General features: G+C 36.6%; 2 long non-coding RNA genes across 12 annotated transcripts in view; one reads left to right on the top strand and one right to left on the bottom strand.

Annotated features, from left to right (window-relative positions):
* LOC308185443 overlaps window positions 1–13,780 on the top strand; it is a 102,545-nt gene that overhangs the window by 36,221 nt on the left and 52,544 nt on the right. The window lies entirely within an intron of this gene.
* On the bottom strand, window positions 286–12,986 carry LOC308185446. The gene is made up of 3 exons (XR_013943388.1): window positions 7,562–12,986; window positions 7,153–7,204; window positions 286–6,863 (listed from the first exon to the last, which is right to left on the bottom strand). It is a non-coding gene; the product is annotated as an uncharacterized lncRNA (long non-coding RNA).

The raw sequence follows: 13,780 nt of genomic DNA, 5'->3' as shown, positions 1-13,780 counted from the left end.
TTCCCTTCCCTTCCCTTCCCTTCCCTTCCCTTCCCTTCCCTTCCCTTCCCTTCCCTTCCCTTCCCTTCCCTTCCCTTCCCTTCCCTTCCCTTCCCTTCCCTTCCCTTCCCTTCCCTTCCCTTCCCTTCCCTTCCCTTCCCTTCCCTTCCCTTCCCTTCCCTTCCCTTCCCTTCCCTTCCCTTCCCTTCCCTTCCCTTCCCTTCCCTTCCCTTCCCTTCCCTTCCCTTCCCTTCCCTTCCCTTCCCTTCCCTTTCCTTTTTTTATTTTTCCTCTCTCTCTCTTGTTTTCTTTTTATATGGGCCCATTATACAGGTGGTCAGAATTCTCACATCCCAAATAACTTGAGCAGGTTGAAGACTACTTACCTGTGTTGATTCTTGGTAACTAACAGCCTTTTATAAATTTTGGGATGACCAAAGGTCAGATGACCAAAGGTCAGAGGTTTCCAGCCAGTCTCTTGTCTTGTCTTGTCTCTTGTCAAGATGACAGGACCTCTAAATGCACTAGGGTTGCTCCTTTTCCTGTATACTTGCATGTCTGTCCCATGGCTAAGCCAGTTGTGGGATAATTTTCTTCTGGTGAGAAAAATTTATCTAATCTAGGATAGGAATCATTTTCAGTATTCTCAGATTCATGAAGCAGTAATTTGATTTAGTATGTTGGTCTGAAGGCAGGATAAGGGAAGGTTAGATGGGACATCTCTGTGTAGCTAGCTGGAAAGATACAAAGCTCTGCTGTACTATGATACCAGAAGCCTCCCCAAACTGTGTGAGAAGGGGAAATTAAAAACAAACAACAACTAAAACAAACAAACAAACAGAACTCAACAAACAATAAATGATTGTTATAAATTGTAATAATCTGTTACCAGGATCTTTATGGGGAGCTAAATGTTAAAAATATATACATGAAATGAAATATATATTTAGCAAACACTTTTAGAGATGAATATAACAACTAAAAAAGTATTAAAGATAGTGATGACAACAAAATACTAAATTAACAAGTTCCTTCTTACCAGCTGTCTCATCTCCAAATATTCATGTTTCAAATTTACTCCGATGTATGGATTATAGTCCCAACTGCCAAGTTCTGTATTACGTATACCTTTTTCCCCAATCAGAGTCCCTTTTTTTATCAATTAACCAAAACAGTAACCTGAAAAGCATTCTCTTTTCACCACCAGTATGCCATTTTTATAAAGACATCCTACTGGTACTGTAAATAAGGGGAATTGAACAGTTGGGAGAAAAAATCATGGAAATAAAAGGATCCAAGGACTAGAAAACAGGATGTGTAGGAAGTTGGGTTTATTTAGTTGAAAGAAGGTAAGAAATTAAGGGAAACTTAACAATCTTCCAATATGCAGAAGGCTGCTGCAGTGAGGAATGGAATACTTTAATCTATATACCCACGGAGGAAAGCAAAAAAAGAAAAAAAAAAGATTCAATTAACTTCGATTGTGGCAGATAAGATATAGTTTGTAGAACAGCAAAAACTTAATGCACGTAAGCACAGGAATAAGTTGGTTAAAGAAGTGGTAGAATTGCATGCAAACTGAAGGAAGTTGCAAGCAAAACAAAAATGATCTGCCAAGAACAACATAGGTACATTGTCAAAGTTTCTCCCAGCCAATTTTTCTACAGTTCCAAAGAAAACATACAGAAAAATAGGGAAATAGTTTACTGCTGTGACACAGAAGAAAAGTGACACAAGTGAATTACACTGCTTGACAAAGTGTTACCATAGAATATTTCAAAATATTCTGAAGCAGGATGAAAGTGGTTAAAGGGAAGCAAGATTGGGCTTGTTTCTTCTCTAGCAAATTATTGAGCAGACTTCCATTGTAAGGGGGGGTCAATAAAGATAACTTTAATGAGGCTTCCCTGTCCCTAATCCTTGTCATTTTCAGATGACATCTCCTTGGTTTAAATATTTGAAAGCTCTCACCAAGATTCAGTTGGGAATATCTACAACTATTACGGTTTTTCAATAAAAATAATCATTGTTATCAGATTTCTCCAGAAAGATTTATTTGACTTATTTAAAATTAATCTCACCTTTAAAGAATTGTTCAACATAGACACTAAAACAATTTTAAAACAATTTGCATTGTCTCACTGTGCTCTGTAGTACCACCATTGACTTAATCAGGAATGGATACATCACAAGACCTGAATGCCAGAAAAACTAGACTTTATTGACAGAGTAGGTCTTTTAAACAGCAGTTCGGTTTAAACAGACATCTGTTTAAAAAAAAAAAAAGTTAGAAAAAAAGGAAAATCATCATAATTTTTAACACATGTTAAGTTTGGAGGGGAAAGGCTCAGAAGAAAAGAACTTGAATATACTTCCTCTCAGAACATCAGCTAGCAGGGGATGGTTGAAGACAATACCATTGTAAGCTAGAAGGAAAGCAACATTTATGACTTGGAACCAAATTTCTTCTCCAAAAATGTGCATCGTAAAGACCAAACCATCAATACTCCAGTCAATGTTATTCTAATCACTATATACACTCTTTAAACCTGAAAATCCATCAGAGACACAAGGAAATGCAGACATTGTGTATGTATATACATGTACATGTATATATATATATGTCCTTAAAATCAAGTCACTTAGAAAAAGAATAGGTATTAAATGGAATTAATTTAAAACAAATTTTAAAGCTTAGCAGGAAGTTAAATATATCTTTCTCAAAAGTTATTTATAAAGGAAAATGAAAATTTAGTCCTATTACAAATGAAATCAGATGAGTTAATGTGGAATACATGCTGAAAAGCAGCTAAAGGAGCACACTAAATAGGCTAAGGTGTAAAATTCCTATACCAGATACTACTTAAAAATATTTTTTTCTTTAAGTATAGAAAATGCAAAAAGCAAGTGAGTTAATAGGAAGTGGCAAAATTCTTTTCATATACTAAACAGCACCTGGCAGCATGAGAAAGGATCATATTCATCCACTAATGTTCAGTCTTGCGCTGTTATGGCTGGTTCTGACTGTAATCATTCTCCTTAAATAAACATCTAAGAGTGGGACCAGCCACTATCAGAACAATAATTATTTTTTCAGACTAAATTCATGACAGATAAATTTCACAACCTGCAGTTCTCTCAGTTATGCACTTTATTAGAAAGCTACAGAATAAAATAAATGATTATTGGGAAGGAAATTTTGAACTCATTAAGACAATGAAACAAGCAATGCTTTTCTCTAGTGAAGGTGGACCACAAATGTGAGGTACAAGAAAACTAAAACACAAAACTCTCTGGCATTAAATAGATGGCAGGGTCCAGAGCGATTTACTAACATAGTTCAAGCCCTTCCTAGGTTGTAGACCCCATTGAATAAGAATGGGAAACTCTATGTCCCATTCACCATCACAGTTTTATTGGCTGGTTAGCTGGGCAACAATTCTTTGTAGATGATGTTACATTCTCATCACATTAAATACCTCATATCTTTCACTTAAAATACAGCAAGCCAGTGTAGCCACCTGGGGATGACAAGCGCTTAGGAAACTCCAGGTGGTACAGAGCAGCGTGCAATGTTTCCTCAGCAACAGCATTATTGGGAGCAGTTGCTCAATGCCTGTATTGTTTTCTTGTAGGATTGGTTCCCAACCCAACTCAAAGACCTGGTCCTTTTCTTCTAGTCCCTTCATTGCCAGAGCCCAGTGTGTTTAAAAGACCATGTGAAACATAATGGTGAAAAACATAACTGGCAGTTTAACTCTTCCAAATCGGTGTAATACCCTGGAATGCCAGAAGGTCTTTAAAAGACATTTAGATGTAGAGCTTAGTGATATGGTTTAGTGGAGGACTTGTTAGTGTTAGGTCAGAGCTTGGACTCTGTGATCTTGGAGGTCTCTTCCAACCTAGATGATTCTGTGATTTTGTGATTCTGTGATTCTGTGAAAGAAAAAACTCATCTAAACTCACTTGGCAGCTGGCTTATCACTGTGAAATGAATTTGCTTGAACACTAAGGATCATCACTATCTTATAACTTCCAGGTCATATGCAAAATAGTTATCTTTTCAAATATATATGTATATAGGAAAATAAAAGAATCCTTGAACAAGGTAGTATTTTTAAAATAAAAAGTCCCTCCCTAGCTCACCTTTGGAATAGAAATAAAAACCTGACTAAAAGCCGTGATAGGAATACATTTTTCTCCTTGGGAACATGGTAGCTGTTCACTTCTGGTGGCATGGATCTGTTCTTCAGGGGAATATGTGTTAACTGTAGGGCTCAGGTCATGAAAACCCATATTGAACTTACTAACAAGTTCTGAGATCACATTTGTAAGTAGACTAAAACTGTGAAAATATATGTTTCTCCACATTCTTCTAGTGCAAAGAATGGAAAAATTAGGTTAGAAAGAGGTCCATCTGTATGTTTACTGAGTAAGAGACAGGGTAATCCAAATTACCTGCTCTTTGATCCACAGATATGTTTCTCTTTTAAAACCTGTTTAGAATTTTAAATTGTTCCTTTTTGTTATTAAATTGTTCCTTTTTGAAACACTGCTATAATTTCTTATGTGATATATACATGCTTTAGAACAGACTAAATCTATCAATGCTTTTGTGCTGACTTTTCTTTAACCTTAATTACTGACATGCCCGTTCTTTTAAATAAGAAGAGTTTGAGTGTACCCTGTCACTAACTCCAAAGTGATCAAAGCATGTCTTGGGATTGTGGAGAAATTGTAAAAACCTAACAAAAGAGCCATCCTCATAAATGAAAGTAAGGCACATAATTTAGCTGAAAAATGCTGAGAACATTTTGTGTGAAATATGCTGAAAGTAACAGACATTTCAAATTGTTGTGAGAAATCAAAAGAGGTTTCAGATGCTTTTGAAAGCCCATCAGAAGAGGAGTACAAAAGAATTCAGCTCACATGCATTCTATTTTAAACCTGGTGAAATAATATTCAGATTTCTTTCTATATACATAAACTCACAGTTAACATGCTAATTCAAATACAAGCTTATATAGAGAGTATATCATGAAAACACAGAAAAAAAAAAAAAAGATTATCTGATATAATACTATTAAAATGCAGAAAGCAGTCAACGAGATTTACTGAGTAAATTCCTGGCTCCGTTTCAAACTTGGGAGTTTTGCCAAAATTTTAATAGAGCCTGGATTTCACTATTTGCATTCTATGATAGGAAAAAAAAAAAGAAAAAAGGAAAGAAGATTAAATACAAAGAACGGAGGGAAAAAAATCGTACTTATATTCAGCATATATATATATTCATAAAGCTATGTATTTCATGTATAATGATAACTATCAAATTTTGACAATGTGATTTAATATTTTTAATGAAGCTTTAAATTTATGCCTATTTTATACATGGAATATCAAGGTATGCTAAGATCATTGATTTTCTATAGCAGCAGTTTTTTTTTTCAAATGTGGTTTGAGAGTCTAGAGACTGAATAAAGATTAATATTGAAAGAAAATGGAACAGAAATTCTGATAACAGCCTATTTTGTTCAAGAATGACGTGAGCACATGAATAGAAGTGTCTGTGTCAGTAATTTTTATCTTCATGGATGCATATTTGTGCTTGGGGACAGTGCTTTTGAGTCTCGGAAATATAGTTATTTAAATAATCTGCCCATTATAAGACTGTTCTTTTTAATACAGGTAAATTGCCCATGTCCCTCTGGGTGACTCATGCAGTGGCTTCTAGTTGCAAAATGATGTAAGCATGAGCCAGAACACTTTAATTTTCTTCCTAGATACAGTTACTTCATTTTTTTATTTCTCCAACCATTTTTTTTTATTCTGCTATTGTTTTGACTGTGTGCCATTATCCTTCAAAAATAAAGACTAGAGAGACTGATTTATTTACATTCACAATGATTCAGTAATCCTTAAAAGAAGCGGTTTAGTCTTTGGCAAAGAAAATAATTTAAGTTCCTGGAATTATTCCAGTTTCCTTTAGTCCTGACAGTTCTTAATGAGCTGGGAAGTAAGAGGAAGAAAAAGAGACCACATCCACTGTCTTGTCAAGACAGGACACTAAAGAAATGGAAGAACTGGTATCTATAAGCAATGACCATACTACAGAAAAATGAGATGCCAATTCCAGTCTGCCAGCCTCTGAAGCAATTGGAATACAGGCACTAGAGTAGAGATTCTAGAATGGGAATGTGTTGGTGTGAGTGACCTGTTTGATCTTTCCTTGTTGGAAACCCTGGAGACAAACACTGTGTGTTTTCTCCTTGGTAGAGCCAGACGGCATTCTCATATCATGTCTTGCCTTTGTTCTGCCTTTTAGTAGGCATTTCAAGTGCAGAATTAGCACACAACACTCAATCCATCTGTTTAAAGATAGCACTGTCTCTCATAGTTTTCTTTTTGCAGTTTAACATTCCACTGTAAGTATAAATCTCATGATTTCTGTTCTTATCTTTTCAAGAACTCGACGTAAGGTTGTAGATGCCAACACTGAAATAATCTTTACAGAGCTTTACAAAGACAATTGCTTTTTATTGACAAGACTGGGGGCAATTATAAAATGGCCAGTAACATGAAATTTCCAGCTCTGACTCACAGTCTGTCTCGAGAGTTTGGTGAAGAGACACCCGATAGCTGCAGCCTGCCCTCATTTTACCTAGTGTCTATGGCAGTGCACTACAGGGTGCTCGCAAGACTCCATCTGCATCCCTACTTGCCTGGTGACTTGACTTGGCTGCTGTGTGATTTGGTGCTGTTAAACCAATTCTCCCAGCTGGAGGACAACCTTTGCACGGAGTAGCCTTCTTGCAGTAGAGGATCATCAGGTTTAATGATTCATCGTTGTTAGACTGGGTCTTTACTCCCCTGAGTATCAGCACAACCTGGAAACAAAAAAAGGAAGGACAACTGGAAAGTTAGTGGTGTTTCTCAAGCAGAGCAGGCAGCAATGATGAGCATATATGCAACACATTCATGATCTCAGGCAGAATTAATAAGCAAACACACTCACACACACACACAGAGAAGTTGTTATATTCTAAAAGTCCTTACACTAAATGTGGTTAATTAGTTATTATCATGCAAGGAAATGCCAAGCTCAGAAGTCTGTTTGAAAATTTCTTTTATCTTCTGTTTACATTTGTGAGAAAGTCTTGTTAGTTGTAATTGTACCTCAGAGAGAAAATTATTTCACATGCTCCATCCTTTAGTTATATGGAAAAACCTGAAAAGAAGTAAAAATTGCCTATTAAACAAGTCTGGTTCCAAACTAACAAAGATTTATAGTATCATGAATAAATAGATGGAATTGTTAATTTTTCATTTCTATTTATTTATTTTTCTCATCTCTTCCACTTATGTGCGCTTAGTAAATGTCTGTGTCTTTTAAAAGTTCAGATACAGTGGAACTTGAAAAGTAAAGCAGAGACCACTGCACACTATAAAAATAGTGTATGCTTTTTGTGAGGTTTGGGATTTTAATGCTGATAAAGCACAAATTATGGAAAAGGGTGCTGAAGAATGAGAGGAAATAACTTAGAAGAAAGTGAGGGGTGCAGACAGTGTTGTACCAGTAACTTACCACCCTGAGTCTCTGGATGCAGAAAAAGGTTTTGTTGAGCAGATTCAAAGTTACTTCCACACAACTGTTCTTCTTCCTTCTCCTATGCTGATTCAGCGTGCAAAGTTTATTCTTCAAAATCAGTCATGTTCATACCAGGAAATGCACTGTCACTTCCACAAGAGCGTGGCAGTGACATTCAGCAACAAATCCCTCTGCAAGTGTTGCAGCCCTGTGAGCAAAGAAACCCCGGAGGAGAAAAGGAAGAGTACAGAGAAGGTGATGGCACTGCAGCTCTGCCAGAAAGCAATCTGGTCTTGGAGTGAAGGGGTAACGAGATCCAGTGGCTGTCAGATGACATCGGGAAAGTTCATGCAGGAATTCCAGTTTTAACAGGAAGTATAATTAAACACTGAGAAAATTAAATATATGAGAAATCACACATTACTTGGAGACATGAAAAACACAGCTCATTACAGGATTAGATGCAGGACTTGCTAGGTGAAGCCTGTGGCCTGCTTTATGCAGTGAGTCAGACTAACTGGTGATTAATTATTTCTGATCTGAGTGTATGAGCAAGTGTGGTGTAGCTATTCACGTGAAAACATAAAACACAAAGGAAAACACAGGCACAGTGGGGTCTGCATAAAAATGTTTGCTAAAAATATGCAAATCAAAGAACTGAGCTATTTCTACATGTGCTCTCCTGCTCTGACATGCATCTGGGAGCCTCAGAAAGAGAGATAGAGACTAAGTGTAGGCTACATAGGGGGCTGAAAGAGTCCAGAGGCCGTATGCAATTCCTACAATTCCTTTTGGTTCATAGGTGAGAGCACTGAAGCACTATGATATCTTCCACCCTGACCATCATGGAGATGGCTTTCTGTCACTGTGAGCCAGGGAAGAGGGTTTCATAGGCAGAACACTGGCCACTGTAGTTTGGGAACAGTTCCAGGACAAATGCATTTGGATTAGTGAGGAGGCCTGGAAAACTTGGCTTTCAAAAGAAAATTTGAATTAGACGGAGACTGGAAAACCAGCCTTTAAATGGAAACAGGACCATGGTGGAGTTATTACCATGAATCCATAAATTTTAATTTGAGCTTTTTAAACTACGTAGTTCCACTTCGTATCAAATCCTTGTCTCAAACTGACAACATCTGTTCAGAATGAACAATTACATAGGGAGATCTGGAGGATTTTTAATTTAAGATGGGGATGTCTGGGAACAGGGAGGTGAGAGCCTTGTGCGGAGGATGTTTTGTTTCATGATCATTTTCTACAGGGGGTGGGGAGAGATGAGAGCCTAACATAATCCCACTTAATTCCTAAGAATTCTTCTTTGATTTGTCATGCTTCCAGATAGGGCAAGGTCCGCTGTTCTTCCTGTTAAACAACTGGAGATCAGGACTGTTATCTGAAAGGAGGCAGCAGTGTATGTGCATGTGCCTATGCTCACACATTTTTTCTCTTCTATTTTCTGATTCATGGATTAAATGTGAATGTAAGAACTGGTGTGAGCAGAAGTAGAAAGAGAGCTAAATACAGCTTACTACTGCTGATGCATCAGTGATATATCTGGAATTTAGCAGTTTGTCACACATTTCAAGGATTAAAGAGAATTTCAAAATTATAGGTAACAGATAATCACCTAATTTCAAAATTACAGGCGACAGCTCATACCAGGTTTGCTAATGTTAAATCAATCTGACATCCTCAGCTGTTACTGAGTCCTGCTACACCACAGTCAATGGGAGTTTGACCAGTGCCATTATTGTCAGAACTCTGGAATTTTAGACCTATGACAACAACAAATGTGCAGTAACTGTATGTTTATTGGCAGCTGATCTAAATATATGGTAATATAATAAGTATCAGAATTTGGAAACCGATATGTGTCTAAATTTTTAAGATGAGTGAACATTTACCTTAATGTTTTCAGACACAACATATAGAATCTAATCCCTGTAAATATATGTCAGTGTAAATTAATAGCATAGAAAATATTACTTTCTTAGGAACTGAAAATGCATGGTAATTGTAACCAGTGTACCAAATGGGCTGGTCAAATATTCAAGTCCTCACACATCTGGGGGAAAAATATAACACAGTGTGAAGACAAAGTAAGGTATCTTTGGTACAAAACTATTTATTTAGGAATATTGTCTGAAGTCTCTTTTCTCAAAGAGAATTAAATATTGGGGATTGTTTTTCCAAAGCTTCTTTAATTTACTGTATGGTCTGTTCACTTCTAGTGATTTTTCACAAGGTTCTGCTTCCTCTGGATCAGTGACCATTTAAAACTCAATATATTCATATTTCTAGCTCTGAACATATTTGTAGTGGATTTTGTTTTGCTCTGGAGACTTTTTCTGTTTGAGACCCCTTGTAATGTCAGCTTAAACCATACATTCGCACAGATGCAAAGATGCAAATGAAGACATCATTTAGTGTTTTTTACTACTAAATTGTGAGTACCTACTGTTCCAAGGAATCTCAAATTATGGAAACAGTAAATCAACTTCCAATATCCCTAATCTAGTTTTCTTCTTCCCCTTTTCTTTCTCTTATTTCTCTCACTTCCTAACTTTCTGTACAAGTGGTTTGTAGATTTAGACAGTTCACAAGGAGTCTGGGCAACCAAGCAACAAAAGACAAGATACAGTAAGGAGCATTTAGCAATGAATAATGCCACAGCAAGGGGCAATGACATGGCCTAGGGGGCTGACAGATCAAAGGAGTAGAACCTATGACGAGACTTAGGCAAGAAAATGACTCTTACAATAAATAACCTCTTAAAAAATCACCTGTTAATGTGGTGTTTTGAGTGGCTGTCCAACATTTTGGAAGCTTTCCAGCTCATCAAAAGTGTTGTTTCGAGCAGTATTTGTAGCTAATAGCATATATTTCTTGGAGGACTCAGTCAACTTCGGGGACAAAAGCTTGGCAGAGTTAAGCACCTTCCAGTGAACAGGCACCACTGCCAAATTTTAAAAGATTTGGTAATACCTGTTCAAACCTTTGTTGAATCTCATTGGAGAAGCAAATTATCTTTGTCGTGTCCCTCTCCACCCGATTCCTTTCTCTGTCTCTACAATTTACTTTCTGTGTTTGTGTGTGCATGTGTTTTTTAATTTGTTGTTTTCTCTTTGTGCTTTTATTTTGACCAAAATGTTTGACCCATGCATATGGAACTGGCTGACTCAGTAGTTTGAAGCAGGAGGGCTGGAGTTTAGAGTGATGTGACACAAACAAAATTACTGTATAAAGTTATGACATAGAATTGGCATTACTTCAGTATACTGAATTTATATATATATATAATTCAAACTCTTTACTACTTGACAAGGAGGCTGTAGTTATCTGAACTTCCAATTTTTGACTCTTCAGTCCTTTTTTATTTTTCCCCTGATAAATAAATGTATTAATTACAGAGATAGATTGAAAATCCCCATTTAAATTATTAGTCTCATTTTAGTGATCTAAGTTAAACAAAACACAATTTGCTGCTTCTTCAAATCAGACTAATTAACTCGAGGAGAACTAAATTAGTCTTTATGTTGGCTGTATTAAAGATTCTTCTTAACTGGCAGAAGCATAAGCTCATTATATGCCTCAGAATTCATAAGAAATAAAGAATTAAGACCTTTAAATAGAGTTCTAAAACTAGAAATAAAACTAACTACTTGAAAGAAGGAAGGAAGGAAGGAAGGAAGGAAGGAAGGAAGGAAGGAAGGAAGGAAGGAAGGAAGGAAGGAAGGAAGGAAAGAGAAAGGAAGAAAAAGAAAGAAAGAGAAAGGAAGAAAGGAAGAAGAAGGAAGGAAGGAAGGAAGGAAGAAAAAGAAAAAAGAAAGAAAGAAAGAAAGAAAGAAAGAAAGAAAGAAAGAGAAAGAAAGAAAAAATTATTTCTGATAACATCAAAAACAAAAGCCTTAGAGATGTTATGGTTTTTATGCTCTTATACTTCAACATTTTTTCTTTTTGTTGGTAAAGAAAGGGGAAAATTAGATTTTTTTTCTACCAAAATGCAAATAATATTTAAATATTTTAAAATAACCTAATTTAAAAATAGGCATCTTTGTTACCACTTAATTTAAAAAATGGCATCTGATAAATGGCTGCATATCTTTTGTTTGTGTGTTCAGATAAGCAGGAGCTCTGAATTAAATCTCCCGTATTGCCAGGACAAGAGGAGGATCCATTCCACATTGACTCTTTGTTGTTTATTGAAGTGCAGACTTTTTGTCTGGGTCAAGATGAACTAGAAAAGTGTTTTCTGCTTTTCCTAACCATGTATTTAACACTTTTTTTAGGATTTTTCTTAAATTTAAATAAAAAAATAATTTGAATAAGCCAACAGGCCTAACACTTATTTGGCATAGCAAGACACACAGATGGACATGTAAACAAATTTACAGACAGACTAGCTGCAGAAGTGTAGTTTCCTGGAGGGAGGGGGAAGAGAGAGGGTGGGAAGTATTTTAGTTGAGAAAACAATTTGCATTGAGAAATATTTTCTTGAAAATATTGGCCACCTCTAACATGAACCCTAATTTCTTGCATCAAGACTAGAATTTGCAATGGAAATGAACTGATATATAATATTAGCTAGTCATGTAATAAAAGCAATTATTCCATTGTGCTCAAATATATATGTCTTAGCAATACAGATTGGAGAGTTCTCCTTGGGATAAAAATACAGCTTTGCCTGGGAAAGCATGAGATAACTCATAAAAGCTAGTGTCCTCACATATCAACTCAAAAGATTAGTTGTGCATTTTGGTAGCTGTTATCATCTGGAAGAACTTTCTCAGATTTTTGTAAAAAAATGTTTGTATGTGGATAGAAACACGTTTAAATATGACAGTGTGTTCTATAGTGTTTTCTCAAAGACTAATGACTGCAACAATGATAAACATGAGGCCAAATTTTGCATAGTATTTAAGGGGACTTTAATTGATAGGAAACCATCCTTTTCTTTCAAAATTAAAGTTGATACTGAAAAGAGGGAAGACAAGAAATGGACTTTTGTTATCTTGCTGACTACGCAAAAAAAAAAAAAAGTGGGAGATGTCAAACTGGACATTTGAATATCAGACAATAAAGTGTCAGCAGATGACTAAGGCTGATGGCTTTTATTACAACTACATACCCTGATTACCAGTGTAGTTCAGGCTGGGCGGAATGTGGGCAGCGTAAGCATAAACAAAAGAAGGGAAATGCCACTTGCCATGAAGGCAAGGCATAACACTACTAACAATCTTGCCTGCTGACAAGCTACAGTTGGGAAAGTTGCGGACCTCTCATACACCCTGTCATGACACTGGATGTCTCCTTTGATGAGCAGCAGCCCTGGACCAGGCAGTGAGAGCTACTGTGCACTGGTTTTGGGGAGCTACTCTTACAGAGCTGCAGCTTTCCAGCTTTCAGTCAGACCCGCAGGCTGATGCAAGAGTGTCAGGTGTGTTTTGGGAGGGCTGCTGGTCTGTGAATCACAGGGTATTGTCTGGAGAATAGTCTGTCCACATCCTTGATGGAGGACGTAGTCTAGACAGTTCATGGAGTTAGTGAGTGGGTCAACACATCTGGGAATCACTTCTGAATAATCCATTCATATCTTTAAGGACTACCACCTGACAAATCACAGATTTCTTTGCATAGTTTGGCTATGCAAGCATGTTAGATAGGCGTTTTATTGTCTTATGGTCCCATGCCATGCCTGAGGAAAGGTTATCTCACAGTTTATGCTACCATATGCTAACAGTGGTGTTTAATGCTTTATCAGTAGAGGCAGTCAGCTCTCAGTAAAAAAAAAAAAAAAGCAGCAATTTTGGAAAGCCATATATTATGTGCAGCTGATAAATAGACTTACAAAGTAAGATGTTATGCATATGACAAAATGTGATCATAATTCCACCTTCAGGATTAGCACATTAGGCTAAATTCAGTCCCAGTTATAGCTTCTCTGTACCAGAAGAGTTTCTTGCATTAGTCAGCATTATTTCAGGCATAAGAAGGATTTTTTTTTTTTTGGTGAAATAAAAAAGTCTTGCAAACCCAAGTACATCAGTGTTCAGGTCTTCCAACTGTTTGAGGTGACAATAAAAATGATGTGATTTGGACAATTTTGAAAATCTTTTTCATGATCACCTGAATAACCCATAAGCTGTTATTTACCTGTATTTTTCATCTGTGATCACTAGAGGCTGCCATATTACTTGCTGGGCAGCAAACAGCTGC

This window comes from Anser brachyrhynchus (assembly GCF_964034855.1).
Source record: "Anser brachyrhynchus genome assembly, chromosome: Z".
NCBI classification, from domain to species: domain Eukaryota; kingdom Metazoa; phylum Chordata; class Aves; order Anseriformes; family Anatidae; genus Anser; species Anser brachyrhynchus.
The sequence above is the reverse complement of the archived record's forward strand: the minus strand, read 5'-3'. Positions and strand labels throughout refer to the sequence as shown.